This window comes from Equus caballus, chromosome 9 (assembly GCF_041296265.1).
Source record: "Equus caballus isolate H_3958 breed thoroughbred chromosome 9, TB-T2T, whole genome shotgun sequence".
Classification (NCBI taxonomy): domain Eukaryota; kingdom Metazoa; phylum Chordata; class Mammalia; order Perissodactyla; family Equidae; genus Equus; species Equus caballus.
Window position 1 is genome coordinate 96,336,955 of NC_091692.1, and position 15,460 is coordinate 96,352,414.

The 15,460-nt window shown below is 61.1% G+C and overlaps 1 long non-coding RNA gene across 1 annotated transcript; it reads left to right on the forward strand.

Moving 5' to 3' along the window:
• The first annotated feature begins 3,993 nt into the window (after window positions 1–3,993).
• Window positions 3,994–15,021, forward strand: LOC138915487 (uncharacterized). Its single transcript, XR_011421494.1, has 2 exons — window positions 3,994–6,378; window positions 11,600–15,021. It is a non-coding gene; the product is annotated as an uncharacterized lncRNA (long non-coding RNA).
• The last annotated feature ends 439 nt before the right edge of the window (window positions 15,022–15,460 follow it).

Sequence of the window (15,460 nt, forward strand, 5' to 3'; positions counted from 1 at the left end):
AGGTTCTGAGTGGACACGCATTTTAGGGACACCAGCCAACCCACGACAGGCCCCGACGATGGAGGAGGGCAGGGATGGACCAGGGGGGATAGGCCAGGGGGGATGGACCAGGAGGGGATGGGCCAGAGGGGATGGGCCGGGGGGATGGACCAGGAGGGGATGGGCCAGAGGGGATGGGCCGGGGGGATGGACCAGGAGGGGATGGGCCAGGGGGGATGGGCCGGGGGGATGGACCAGGAGGGGATGGGCCAGGGGGGATGGGCCAGGGGGGATGGGCCGGGGGGATGGACCAGGAGGGGATGGGCCAGGGGGGATGGTCCAGGCAGGGATAGGCATTGCCCAAGCGGGGCCGGCTGGGGAGGCTGGCTGGCCTGGCCCTCCCAACACCACCACAGCACCTGGTCACCATGCGCCTCCCCATCCCGGCCTCCCCTGCACCAGCAGGGTGGACAGCTGTCCGGGGTCTGTTCCCACCTCTCCACCCAGCTCTGCTCTGACCCCTCAGCAGCCTGGGCACAGAAGGGGAGGCAGATAAGGGGCCTGATTAGGAGCTGCTGCGGCTGCTGCTGCTGGAGGGTGCCGGGCGCAGGAGGCCGTGGGCTCTGAAGGGGAGACTCCATTCCCCTCAGGTCGCTGGAGGCGGGGGCACAGGGCAGGGCGGCCTGTGCTCCACCCATTTCTGCCTTTCAGAAGTCAACGTTCTGCTGGGCGGGGGGGGGGGTGGGCAGGGGGAGGGCGGACGGCCTGCTTTTAGCTGAGGTGTGGACCTGCCTCCACTCTGGGGCGGCGTCAGGATGCCCTTAGACCCTGATCTTCTGCCCACCTCTATCCAGGGTCCCACGAGGGTCAGTCTGTGGAACCTGAGGGTCCCACACTCACTGACCCCCGATCCTCACCTTGCCTCCTCGCCAGACCCTCCAAAGCCCACCCGTGTTGGCGTCCCCACCTCAGAAGCCCCTGAGAACCTGTGGGGCCCTTTCTGAAGGTGCAGACACCGGCCTGCCCTAGAGCCTGAGTCAGACGGCCTGAGGTTCAGACTGGCTGAGGGGGTCGCAGGGCCCCGGGACTGGCCCACAGATCTAAAGCGTGACTCACCTGGAAGGACGCGAGCAGGCCGAGGGGAGCTGGCCGAAGGGAGGGCACGGCCCAGTCTCACAGGTGGGCACATCTGACCCCAAAAGAAGTGGGCGGGTGGCCGCTGCAGAGCTTCGTGCCCATCAAGCCCGAGGAAGTCTAGGAAACACCTTGCCAGGGGCTCGGGCGGCGGCTTTTGTCCTTCACACCAGAAAATGGAACATGCAGAGGGAAAGCGAAGGAACCGGGGGCGAGGCTGGCCTGGGAGGCTGGCTCTGGACAGCAAGGAGCCCCGGGCCCCGGCCTCCCCCTCGGGGACTGGAAGCCTGGCCGGGGACCGCGGGGACAGTGGCGTGGCAGCATCTTGAATTCTCTGGGGAGGCGCCGAGTGGCCGCTTGGCCCCGATGGTGTTTACTCGGCTTCCCCAGGATGCGCTCATGCACAGCCAAGGAGATTTAGCATGCTGGCGCATTATGCGGGCCGGCATAAAACCAGCCGGGCGCTGTCGTCGCTGGGCGTCAGACTCACGACAAGCGGGCTCCTCAAGGAAAGAATAAGGAGAGAGGAAGCCCACAGGGCCCATGGGGCCCTTCAGGGGTGGAACTGAAATGGAGTATCGGCCTGGCCTCTGTGCGCCGTGGGCACGGCCGGTGCCACCCATGGGAGTCCTGTTCGGGCCAGAGGGCTGCAGGCCACCTCCTGTCTGTCCCGTCTGCTCGGTGCAGCACCTAGCCTTCTGGGACTGGCAGGGAGAGGGCACGAGGAGCCGATATTTCCTGAATTCCCACATAGGCCGCTTGTTCTCACAAACGTCGTCTAAGACCCACGCAGCCTCTGCCCCCATTTCACAGAGAAAGTAACTGAGGCTCACGTCAGGGAGGGACTTGCCCAAGGTCACGAAGCTCCTGAGCGGCAGAACGGGTTCCTGCCAGTGGCTCAAACCCTGGCCTCCTGCAAGGCCACGCGACACCCGGCTGCTCCCCGAGCAGCCTGGCCCTCCCTCCGAGGGGGACACCTGGATGGCAGCCAGGATGTCCGGGAACCAGGTGAGAACCCTGAGGGGGAAGATCTGGTCCGCATCCCCCAGAAAAGGAAGCGATTTGGGTGTGCGAGGCCACGGCTGGCGGGGGCCGGGGGGAAAGACAGGGACACATGCAGACAGTGGGGCAGGCTGGGAGGAGTGAGATCCCCGTCACTATAAGGATCTCAGGCAGTTGTGGACACACAATCCCAACATAAGAGATTGCCCATGGAACCCAGCGCTGCGGCTCATGGGGCGGCCTTCTCCCGGCAGCTTGCCCCTCCCAGCCTCAGCGTCCTCAACTGTGAAACGGGCATAATCATTTTACCATCCCAGTGCTGCGATGGGCCATCAGGACCGTCAGACCTCCGCTCGTGGGAGCCCGTGGGAGCTAGCGCACCAGGGAGGCGGAGACGCGGGGAGGTCTCTCCAGACCGAAGGCAGGACACACTGGGAGCGTTTCTAAATCCAGGCCCTAAACCAGCAGGGGAGACGTTTCTCTTCCTGATGGCGTTGACGCTGATGTTTGCTTCCTCATGAGGAGGCCATAACCTGCTGGGAGCACACGCCGGCCTCTCCCCAAGCACTCCCCCTCCTGGAGGCCCCCGGGAGCCAGGACGCCAGGTGGGAGGTGGTCATGGGAGAGCTGGTCCTCCAGCTCAGACGCCAACCCCTCCGCCTCTGGTCCCTGAAGCTTTGGTTGCTCGTCTGCGAGGGGTAAGAACCGCGTCCACCTGCCCAAGGTGCGGGGATTAAAGAGAGCAGGTGGGCTGGTGGGTGGGGGTGGTGGCCAGACCTGGTCCCCCCTTCAGTCCACCGCTGTCTACAGAGAGCTCTGCAGTGACCTGGGCCTGTGGTCAGACTGGGGCCCAGGAACCATGGGAGCGAATGCCCTGCAGGTGCTGCCCACCGCGGCTCCCCGGGCCTCCCTGGGTGAGAACTGTCCCTCTGTCTGCCCCTAGCCGGACCCGGAGCCCGCGAGGGCGGGACCAGGCAGGGCTGGGCTCAGAGGCTGCGGCCTCGTGGACGAGCCTGGGTCAGCACCACCCTCCTACAAGCGGGGGAGACAGGAGGGCTGCCAGATTCGGCAGGCGTCACACGAGACACAACCTGAGAAGGTATTCCGTGTGGGTCTGGACCTCGAGCGTAACTGGCCACACTGAACTTCAGCACCTTGTCTGCACGGCGCCTGCGGGATGGGGGTGGGAACAGTCTGCAGTCAGAGGCCCCGATCCCCTGGCCGTCGGCCTTCCCACGTGGAGCCCGTCCTGGGGCTGTGCGGACAGTACTGGGGCCTCCGTCGCACCCACATTCACCCCAGAGCAGTATGTTAGAACCTAAATATTTCAGCATCAGTGCTCCTTTCTTTCCTGAGTGGGGTTCTCGGAGGAGAAGGTGGGGTGGACGAGGCTGGACCACGCTCCTCGCCCGACTCGGCCTCCTGAACAAACTTCTTTAACCTATTTCCAGAGGCTCAAGCACAGGGAGGAGGGCAATGGTGAGGCCGTTGGGACAGAGGTGCAGGCTGCAGAGAGGGCACCTCTCTCCCACCTGCAGAGTGGGCAGGAGGTGGGGGCAGGGCAGGGGCGGGCCCTTCTCTGCAGGGGGTGGGGTGGGGGGCAGTGGGAGCTGGGAGGGAGGAGCCGTCGCCCATGTGCCTCCCACCCTCCGAGTCCACCCCAATGCCACAGGAAGAATGGAATCCTAAAAGGAAGCCCACCACATCAGCATCCTGGTCGGGCTACTGTGACTGTTCTGGAAGATGCCACCAGCGGGGAAAGGAGTGCAGGCTGTGCGGGATCTCTCTGTGGTATTGCTCACAGCTGCATGTGAGCTGACATCACCTCAGGCTTCCAACCCCTCCCTGGACTCTCTCCCTCCTTCTTCCCACCTGCTCACACTCGGTGGTTCCTTACAGTTCCAGCCTCTCCCAGAGCGTCCCTCCTCCCCTTCGTTCTTTCCCTCCTCTCCTTCTTCCTCTTCCTTCGCTTCCTCCTCCTCCTCCTCCACTTCCTGTTGGCAGAACCCACGAGAATCAGAGGGAAGTAGCTCACTGATGCATTCCACAAAGGTCAGCCTCCCAAGACACTGGATCAATGGAGGGTGGATCCGGAGAGCTGGTGGAGAATATCCAGCCCAGGGGTGGTGATGTGGTAACCATGGTGACGGTGGAGGCTGTGGCAGTAACCATGGTGATGGCAGAGGTAACCATGGTGATGGCAGAGGTAACCATGGTGATGGTGGAGGTGGTGGTGGTAACCACGGTGATGGTGGTGGTGACAGCATCAACAGAGATGCTTACAGGGTTTATGGTACTCATGACAGCAGTCAAGGTGACATTGAAGACCTTTCTTGTGACGGAGATACTGTCTCCTTCCATCCCTAAACATGGCCGACAGTGAGTGGGCCTCTAAGATCGCAAGCGCTGTCCCCCGACAGGCTGCTCCAAGCTGAGCTGAACCGTTTGTCAAGATGGGTCCTGAGTTTCGGTGGATGCTCCCACGGGAGGACGGCGGAGAGGAGCAGACAGTGTCTGGTGGAAGGAGCGGCCTGGCTGCCACGTTAATTAGGCCCCTCCCCCCTCCCTCGGGGAGACCCGTCCTTTCCACTGGCTCCTCCAAGCTATAATCTGGCGGCTGGTTAATTAGAGCCAATTTGCTTTGGATCCAAACAGTGTTTACTGTCACATGCAGGCAGTCAGGGGACAGTGGAGAGTCCCCCCACAAACTGTCACGAGAAGAGAGGAGGACGTGCCATCACACAGAGGTGCCCTGGGCCCCTTGGGCAGGGGCTCCCTTACCCCACCGTGGGCTGCTGGGCCCACTGCTGTGCAGGGAGCAGGAGAGCCGGGAGCCCTGGACACAGGCAAGCAGGTCCAAGCTCTGGGGCCCACCCAGGGTGCAGGGGTGACCCCAGGAAAGTCACTTCACTTCCAGAGCCTCAGTTTCCCCCACGTTCAACAAGGATCATGAAGTCCCTCCCAGGATTGTGGGTGTCAAACGAGATGACACTGTCACTGAAGGGGCTGCAGAGACTGTGGGGTGGGGGTTGGCTGACCCACCCTTTCCTTGGCTTGATCAGCAGCTTTCGCCTCCTGAGCAGTGAACAGCAGTGAACACTTACCCAGCCTGGACCCTGATCCTGAGGCTGCCCTGTGCAAGGGCCCAGGATGCCCAGAAGACTCTGGCAGGGCCGTGGGCCGAAGTGCCTGCTTGGCAGTGGTCTGGACGTGCAGTCAGCCATCCAGCAAGGGCAGGAATTTTTCTGAGCGTTCACATAGGCCTTGTAACTACCTGGTACCTAGGAAGAAACAGCACAATAGAAAACCTGCTCTCTGCTCCCAGGATTCACAACCCATGTGGGGACATGTGCCTCTGTGGTGTCCTGAAGAATGCAAGTCAGGACATAAATATCTACTCAGGTGCACGGAACTCAAAAAAGCAATGGTACAGTCAGAGCAGACAGCCTGGAGGAGGTGGTGGTTCAGGATGGTCTAAAGAGATCCTTCCGTCACGTGAGAGGTGGTGTGGTCCAGGGCAAGTGCATGGCTCTAGAGGGGGCGACTGGGGCTCCTGCTGGGCTCTGCCACCTGCTTGCTGTGGGATTTGGGAAAGTCATGTGGTCTTTCTGAGCTTCAGTTGACTTGTCTGTAAAGTGGAGATACCAACATTTGAGCAGAGCATGGATGTGAGCACGGAGTGCCGAGGACAGTGTGTGTGTTCAGAGGCGCCCAGTACACAGAAGGGGTCACCACAGTTGTTACTAGAGTTGCAGGGAGTGGAAGGGGCCGCAACCCTGGTGTCGGTGTGACCAGGGAGCGAGAGAGGGCTCAGCACAATCCCGGGTCTGCCCAGCCCTGGGGGTCCTGGCTGAGCCAGCAGGATCGCTCTGAGGAAGCACCCAGCTGGCTCCAGGAGAAAGCCTCAAGAGACAGGAGAGCGGCTGGCTCAGTCTCTTCACAGGCCACTGACCCTCTGACAGCCCCCAGCGGGCGGGCAGCTCGGCTACAAGAGCCAGACAGGCCCCAGGTCACTGTTGCCGCTGGCCGAGGCCCCAGGGACCTGAGATCATCTGTGGAGCTCCTTCAGGTCTTGGTCTGATTCCTGTCTTGGGGACCCGCTGGGACCGCGCCCCTTGGTGTATGCGTCAGGTCCCCGCCGTGCCACCTCTGTGCGGATGAGGAAGCCCGGGAAGGAGTCGCGTCTGCCTCGTCAACCTGGCCCCGGGCGGAGGGGTTGCCAGATGAAGACCAACGCCAGGGAGACTCGAAGACTCGCTCACTGTGAGTACGTCCCTGGTGGGATCATGGGGGTAGAACACACTGATGCTAAAAATTATTCGTCCTTTATCTGAAATTAAAACCTCTGTGGTCATTCTAACCTGGCGACCTTACTCTGGGTCCCGATCAAACAGAGCCCCCGCGGGAGGAGCCCAGCTTTCCCCAGTGAACCCCAAAGGGAAAGGCCGTATGCTCCTCACCAGCATGCAGCGTCCCCCAAAATGGGATCCCGCCTCTCCCCCCCGCACTGGGCACCCCCAAGAATTAGGACCTAGACCCCCTAAAATGTCTGTTCTGCTCGTTGGGGGTGTGCTGCAGCCAGCTCCCTCCAGGATGAGGCCCTGACCACCCACTAGCACAGAACTCCTCTTCACTCTGGGGCCACCAAGGTGGGGAGGCCTGCTGGGCACCCCGAAGTCTCTGCACCCTCGGTCCTGGGGCGGCTTTGCCTCATCCCCTGCCCTCAGCCCCACCAAGCACAGGAAGCCGGCCCGCACCCCCCCCCCCCCCCGCCCCCGCAAGCCTCAGATCTGAGAAGCAACCTCTCGGGATGGTAACCAGCCCAATCCCAGCAATCCTGCGTCTGTTCCACCACCCGCCCTGCGCGTCCCCGCATGGGGCCACCAGGCATTCGTTCCCCTCGGGGAGCAGCGGCACCCACCCCCAGGCAGCCATCCCGTCCTGGAATCGATTTGACAGGGTGCAGCTGTCTCCTGAATTGAACCCCAGTTGGCATCTCTGTGGACCCCACTTGATCTGAGCTGCCCCAGCCCCCTGGGCCAGGGTCCAAGTGCCCGGGATCACCCTTTGGGGCATGACGACAGTGGCCATGCATCCTCCCTCTGTCAAGGTTCCTCCCAGCTGCCCCGACAGCCCTGTGTGTCCAGTGGGGCCCCAATGTCTGCAAGGTGGCGCCCAGCCCATCAGCCCAGTCCGTGTTCTGGGAGGTTCCACAGCATCCTGGCCTCAAGTGGGCCTGCAGTGGACTCCTGGGCTTATCAGTGCAAGGCCCTGGGCACAGCCTCAGCCTAATGAGAGGGTCGGGCACCCACAGCTCCCGGCCGCCGGAGGAGGGAGCCTGCCATGCCGACCCACCACCATTCGCCTGGTTCATGCAACCAGCAAGGCGGCAGGAAGATAGAGAGAAAATAAGGCTCATTTGGGGCATTCTCTGTCAGAAAGGAAGGGTGAGAGATAGCCCATCTCGGGAGAGCTGCGGGAGGCCCCATGGGGCCCAACCGCAGGCCGCGAGGGAGCGCAGCCCCACGGAGGGACGGGAGAGGGTGGGTGGCCGTTCTAGCCCTGCAGGAGCTCTATTCCAGTGGCAGAGACAGGCAGCCCACAGCAAGCAGAACAGACAAGCTGTGTAGTAGGGCAGAAGCTGAAAGGTGCTGGGGAGGCATAGGGCAGGGCTGTGGTCAGGGTGCTGTGGGTTTGGGCGTGGATGAAAGGTCCATAGCACCATGCACATGGGGTGCACGGAGCATGGGAGGAGCCAGCAGACAGAGGAGTGGTCCACGGCCCCGGGCAGGGGCATCCTGTATTCCGGCTGTGGCCAGTGGGACAGCAGGGTTGCAGCAGAGCGCGGGGACAGTCAAGAGCAGGAGATGGGGTCATGGGCTCAGGGGGGCCTCGGTCCTGGAGAGGACATGCTGTACTCTGAGTGGGGGGTGCCACTGGTGGGTCCTGAGCAGGGAAGGGAGGATCTAACTGTTTCAACAGGACCCGCTCTTGGAGAAAAGCCTGTAGTGCAAGGTGCACGCCAGAGTCCACTAGAGGCCATTGTCAAAACGCCGAGGGGAGATGGCAGCTTGGTCCAGACTGGGGGCGGTGGAGGGGAAACAGGGTGCACCAGTGGGATTGGCTGGAGAATTGGATGTGGGTCATGAGAGAAAGAGAGGCCGAAAAGATGACCCCAGGTCCTGACTGTCACCCAAGCCAGGGAAGAGGGTCGGAGGTCCAGGATGGGTGGAACCCAAGAGTTCTGTTTCGGACACATTGAGGCATTGTTGAGCACCCGGGTAGAGATGGCGGGTGACAGAAGCCAACGAGGGTGTGGACGCTACAGGAGAGGTCCGGGCTGGACAGACCAGGTGGTGAGCTGCGGATTGTCGTTGCGTTACAGCCATAAGACGTGTTGGCCTCACGCAGAGGCGGGGCAGTTGGGGAAGAGGAAAGGCCGAGGGCAGAGGCCCCCGGAGGCTGGAGGGCAGGGGACGAGGAGGACCCAGCAAAGGAAGTTGCTCCATGCTGAGCATGCCCCTCCTGGGCCCTTTGAGAAAGGGGAGCCCAATCCCAGGGCCTGGCTCCAGGGACGTCCATTTCTCCTTCTCGCAACTCTTTCCAAGGTCAGCCCTGAGCCCACGCCTCCCCAGCGGCGAGGCCTCCCCTCCCCACGCCCCCAACCCCGCCAGTCGCGCCCCCATTCCACCTGCCAACTGTCCTCCGCTCAACTTACCACCACTGGTTCTCGATTTGATTCAACATAACTTACATCAGATCAGCTCGATTCAGTTTGGTCTGAGTTCCCTCCATGCGGTGCTCATATTCTGAAGTCCAGCACTAGACGTCCACGGTTGGGGAGACCCCTCCTGCCCTCGGGGGCTCCGGTGCGGGGGTGGTCAGGGCGGGCCCCTGGGAAGCACAGAACCATCACAAGCCAGCAGTGAGTTCCGGCTCTTGAGACCCGCTGAGCCTCAGTGGACCCCGGCCGGCCCCGCAGCCGTACAACTCCCCCCGGGCACCTTGGGGCCTTCACGCTGGGCGGTGGTGACTGGACGGAGCTCCTGGCAGGAACCATGGGGTCCCTTCCTTCCTGGATCTCTGGTACTTACACAGCACTGGCCAGGAGGAGATGCCCCACAGCTCGGTGCTAAATGAATAAACTGACGGAGAAGCCAATGAATTAACCTGGCACTTGGGGCTGGGGACCAGGAGAGGGGGCAGTCTCCCCAGAGGAGAAGTCCTCCAGTGGCCGGGCCAGGCTGCTGCTCTCCTAGTCTGGGGGTGCGTTCGGCCTCCGGGGCGGAAGGTGGGGGCTGTAGGTATCAAGTGTTGCGAAGGCCCGGCCCCTCTTCCGAATTGGGCGGATGGAAATAATTCCATTCAGGTCAGGACAAGCAAAGGGGAGAGCACTTAGGAAGCAGAAATCACAAAATCCTGAATAATGGCCTCTTAAAAGCACTTTAACTCCCCAGGGGTGAGAGGCCCTTTCAGCTTAATTGGTCCTCGGGGCCCTGAGACGGTGCTGGCAGCAGGACAGGGGTCCCGGCCCCGCTCCTCCAAGTCTGCTGCCTCCAGCTCAAGTCAGGATCAGAGACGGGCAGAGTGCTGGGGGACAGAGAGAGATCAGGCTGGGCCACTGGGCCCTCTGGCCTCCCTCCACGCCCCAGCCCCCAGGCTGCCTGCTTGCAGACACGTGTGACCAATAACAACAGCCATACCCGAGCTGTGGCACGTGGCAAATGCCCTGTGGCCATGACCCCCAAGGTCAGGTGGGGCCCTCCACCTGCATTTTCTCTCCAGGACAGGGCCAGGGCCCCCTTCCCGTGCTCAGCCCAGGAGCCACAGACAAGGAGGAAGTGCGGGAGAGTTCAAACGGTATTGCGTTGTTGCAGGCACAAGAGCTCTGACCTGAATCATCTGCGTCTGTCCCTGGGGACCCACCAGAAGGACAGGGGCTGGCTCTGGCAAAGCTGAGTTCAGCCAAACGGCATTGGAGAGGACCTGAGCCGGGTTGAAGGAGGGAGCAATCTCAGGCAGCAGCACCCACAGGGCGTCGGGGAGCTCAAGGCTAGGCCAATGAGGGTCCATCGCTGATTTATTATCATGATCGATAACAGCGATTGTGATGTCGAAGAAAACGACCATAAATTCTAGTCCAGGTCTAGGAAATGTAGCAAAGTTTGAGCTTTAGGAGGAAGATAAATACTGCTTCCAGTTGGAGGGGCTGCGGCAGGGGCAAGAGAAGGGGTGACCGGAGACGAAACCAGATGGAGTCAGGTCCCGAGGGAAGTTCAGGAAATAATTTCCCAAATACGGACTGACCATGAGAACGTCTTCAAAAACTGACCACCCACCTCCTTTCAAGAGTATGGGCTTTTCGCTCAAGGAAGACGGGCTGTGCACAGAGCAATGATTGCTCCCGAACATGGAGACTATGTCTTATTTACCCGCCCTCCTCATCCCCCTTGTCCAGCCCAGGTCAGAAAGGTGTCTAGCACACAGCAGACACTCAAAATAATTGATGAATGACTGGATGGATGGATATGTAGATGGATGGATGGATGGATGGATGAATGGATGGATGGATTAATGGATAGACAGATGAGTAAATGGATGACGGATGAATGGATGGGTGGATGTACAGATGGATTAATAGATGAATGAATGGATGGGTGGATGTATGGATGGCTGGCTGGCTGGATGGCTGGATGGATCAATGGATAGATGGATGAGCGAATGGATGGGGTGAAGGGATGGACGGATAGATAGAAAGATGGATGGATGGATTGCCCAGTGTGTTCTTCATCCAGTGCTTAGGACCTAGCAGAGTAACAGGAATTCCATGTCCCACTGGATTCGCTGTCTCCGCCCTGAACCCCTGGAACTCCTACCCTGCAACTGCTGCCCACACCCTGTCTGACCACCCTTCCCCAGAGAGCCTGGACCGTGTAATGGAAACTGCCTTTATTTCTGCAATCCCAGTGCAGGCTCACTGCGTGGCTGGGCTCTGACACCCTTGCTGACATTAGCCACACCATCTCCCCTCAGGGAACTGACCCTGACCTACCCATTTCTGGCAGAGGTCCTGCTTCAACTGGAAGCAGCACCTCCCCCTTTCCACTCCAGACCACGATCCGGGCCCCTCCTGAGACCCTGGGACGCAGCAAAACCGGCTGGAGAGCAGTGGTCCACGGAGTATCTTGAGCATGAAGGGAAGGAGCTGTTTCCTTGGAGATGCTCAGTCAGGCCCGCCTGAGCCCCGTGCATCACTCCAGGCTCCCTGGGGTCACTGCACCATGTCCACATTGACCTCCTGACCCCCCTCCCCTCCGTCCAGGCTGCACATTGAGGCCAGCACACCCAGCCGTGTGTCTCCTCTGCCCTCACATTGCCTCTCAGGAGACTCGCCCTCGACCGTGACCTGTCCTCTGTCCTGCTTCTTGTGGAATCCTGTGCCTGCATGATGTCTCTGACGGACTCCCTCCCTGGTTTTCCCCAGGGGCTGTGGAACCGCGCTCCCGGTCAGCACTCCCACCTCGCCTCCTGAAGCCTCTGCATGGGTCCCAATCCATCACAGACGCCGCTCCCCTGAGGCCTCTCTGTGTCTGCTCACAGCTGGGACTCCTCCCCCCGCAGCTGCAGATTCCAGGAGAGCAGGAGGGGGAGGCCTCTACCAGAGGGGCTGTTAAGACCTCAGCCACCCCCCAAGCTGAAAGACCAGGGCTCCGGCCTGGACCTCTGCCTCGTGGCGCTGGTGAGTGGCAAATAGGAGCCAGCAGACACCCAGGCAACTGACTCCAGCGCAGGTGGGGAGCAGCTCACAGAGGAATGCCCAAGAAGAGGGCTCAGCGGTGCTCCGCAACCCATGGGCCCAGCCCGGGGGATCCGTGCCCCGCTTTTCCTCGACAGCGAGGCCCAAGGCGGCTGCCCACTCGGAGAGGGTTGTGGGAGGGGCCACTGCCCAGGGGAATGTCCCTCCCAGACCCCGGCCAAGACACCTGCCTCCCAACCTGACCACCGACTGTGGTCAGAAGCTGCTCCCTGCCCTGCGGCCCACAGGCTGGTGTGCCCAGCAGGAGGCTGCCCCTGAATTTCCGATAGGGCCATCGAGGCCCAGAGAGGGCTAGGTGTTCTCCAGGTAGCCCAGCTTGGGCCAGGGAGGCCAGACCTCACCCCTCCAAGGGTCATTCCAGAGCAGAGTTCTATGACTCCAGAGGCACAGCCTGGCTCCCTGACCCCGGCCTGGCATATGGCCCCCATGCGTTGTGTGCCATACCTAGAAGAAATCTGTCAATGCCTCCTGAGTCAGCCCGCAGAGAGCTGGGAGATTCATAGAACAGGGACCCAGAAGGGAAGCAGGAGGACAGAGTCTGGTTCCAACATGGGCTCCAGTGTGCTGTGTGGCCTGGGGTGATCTGTGGAACCTCTCTGAGCCTCATCTCTATGATAGCCACCTTTGAGTGTCCATGGTCAAGAGCACGAACTCTGTAGCCACATGGTTTGAATTCCGTGTGACCTTGGGCCTGTGCAAGCCTGTTTCCTCATTTGTACACAGGGATAAAACTCTAACGCCCTTGATTGTTGAGAGGGTAGTGGGAGATGAACCAGCTGAGAGTGGCAGAGAGCCTGGCCCGCGAGTGCAGTCTTCCATCCCCTGGGCCAGGATGGTTCAACCTCTCTGAGAAACAGGCCACAGTGAAGGGCCAGTGGGACTGGAGCGGAGGACCTGGTGCCACAGGAGCAGGGCTAAACTGAACGTGGACACAAGGACGGAGGTGGCCTCTCCTTGGTCCCTCTCCAGGGGGTGCTTGAAGAGCAAATAAACAGCAGAGAAAACACGCAGAAAAGAGCAGAAACAGAGGCCCTTTCACAGTTCATGACACCACGGGCCTCGCTCGCACCTCTTAAGCCCCTCTTCACGGGCCGGCCGCTCTGCAGATGCGGGAAAGCAGCATCCGAGAGGTGAGAGCCCGGCAGTCTTGGGTGAGGGGTGGCAGAGCAGCCTGCTGACCCTCCGTCACCCCCCTCCCCACCGAGCCCTGGTCCCTGCCCCGCTGCCAACCCCCCGGAAGCTGCTGTACCGAGCTGACCTTGGCGGTCTCTTATTGGTGCCCACGGCTCGCCTCATCAAATCGCAGCAGCCGGAGCTCACGGGGTGTGAGCGTCAGGATCTGTGAACAAGGACGCAGGTCCCTGCCCCACCTCTGCCCTCGCTGGCAGCCGGAACGGGAGTCACTCATCCTGCCAGCCTCAGTTTCCCCGTCTGTGAAATGGGCACGATGACACGGGCCCTATTCACATGAGAAGGGGCCTTGTGGAATGCGAGGGGCAGTAGGTGGGGTACAGACATCCATCCCAAGATGGCGTGGAGAAGACACTACGTCCGAGGCAGCCGTGTCCGCGAGACAGACAGCCCCCGGGGGAGGCCCAGAGCTCTCAGCGGGCTCTCCCACGAACAGCCATCCACCTGCCTGTTCGTGAGCTCCCTCTTTCATCCGCCGCATCTGGGTTTCACGCTTTCTGACGATCGCTGTGCCATCTGGATCCGCTTGTTGGCCAGCACACGCTGTTGTCCTCAATCCCTTGTTCTCGCGCGGATCAAGAACCTTGCGAGTGCGCTGATCTTCTCGCTCTTCTTCCTGTATTTCCCTATGATCGGGTTTAAGTTAATGCTGTTAAGGATTAGACGCAGGGCCCGGCCCAGGGATGCCCAGATGGCAGGTCCCTCCCAGCCACAGGGGAGTGACAGCGGAAGAGCCCGCCCACGTCCCCGATTGTGCCCACCCGAGTTCAGCCTCCCGGGAGCGGCCCCGTGATGGGGACGCTGCGTGCATGAAAGGCCCGGGCCCACCACCTCACTGACATTTGCAAGCACACCAGGCAAAGCGGCCAGAGGCTGGCGGCCTTCAGAGCCATGGGAACTCGAGAAAGTCAGTGGAACCCTGTGAGCCTGGCACGTACAGGACTGCACACCACGCAGGCCACACGCCGGGTCCAGGGCAGGCCCGCGCTGGCACAGGCAGATGTGAGAGCCCGGGAGGTCAACACAGAGACTTATGGGAGCCCTGGGACGGGGAGGGAGTGAGAGCTGCATGGGCTGGTGGCAAACAAGCAGGTCCTGGAGCCACACTGATCGTGGGGACGCTGAGACCCTGAGGACAGCGGCCACACCTCGCCCACCTGTCTGCCCAGCACCCAGTCTGCAACAAGCCACCAACGGGTAAATAACACAGGAGGGTGACCAGCAGCCTCGAGGTCCCCCTGCCCCGTGAAGTCCCCTTCCTTGGCCTCCTGGCCACTCCACCCAGGGCCGTCTCTTCTTCTCCCAAGGGCCACTCTTGACTTTGGTACATTTAGGGGTACACTCTGGACCCCTGTCCTGGGGGCCACTCCAGGGCCCTTGCCTGCTGTGGCTGAAGGAGCAGCGTGCGGGGGAAGACCCGACACAGAGCAGTGCCTGGTAAGCCAAGAGGCCCTGCCACATGGTCCCCTGGACTCCCAGCGTCTCCACACCGTCTGCCCCACGCGGGCACCCTCGGCTCACACACAGGGGAGGTCATGCAGGTTCAGAGAGAACAGACTTGCGGAAGCAGAGCAGGAAGCCCTCAGGGGCTCCCTGTGGGCCGGGCCAGATGGGCATCCGTGCCCCTTCCACGTTCCCTGCTCAGGCTCAGGGCACTCAGTGGACGTCCCCTCGCTCAGGACTGGCCCCCACCCCCGGGGAGCTCATCCCCACCCCAATCTGCTCCACTGTACTTGTCTGGACACCCCAGGAGTATTCTGTCCTGTTTTGTAGTCTACATTTTACAGGAAGGAGAAAAGAGGTCTTTAAATGTTATGGACCAGTAAATGAACAACGTTCTTTTAGTCTCAAGCATTTTCCCACAAAAAGTAACATGTTCTTATTCTCAACAAGAAAAATCAAATACAAAGAAACAGGAAGAGAGCCTCGCCCACCCACCAAGTCCCTGCAGACAGCTGTGCTGCGATGGGGGCTTTTTTCCTAAGCTTATCCTTTTCTTAAAAAAAGAAAAAACACCTTGTTGCAATTAGATTTTAAATTCCTTGACGAATCCTTCCTGAGAGAGACCCTTTTCTAGAAGGAATCTGCATGTGTGGTTGCCAAGTTACCTCGAAACCAGGGGGCCCAGGAGAGCCCCCACCGAGCACCCGGCTGGGGGTCTGCCCTTCCGCACGTGCGTGTGCCCAGGGGAATCGGGGGTCTCCGTCTGGAGGCGAGGACTAGGATGCCAGGCCTGCCGAGGGCCCCACCGCCCCTCGATGGGTCCTTCCCTGCCCTGGGTGCCAAGGGCTCAGACTCCGAGGCGTGGCTTGGCTTCTGCTCTTCCCCCGATTTCCC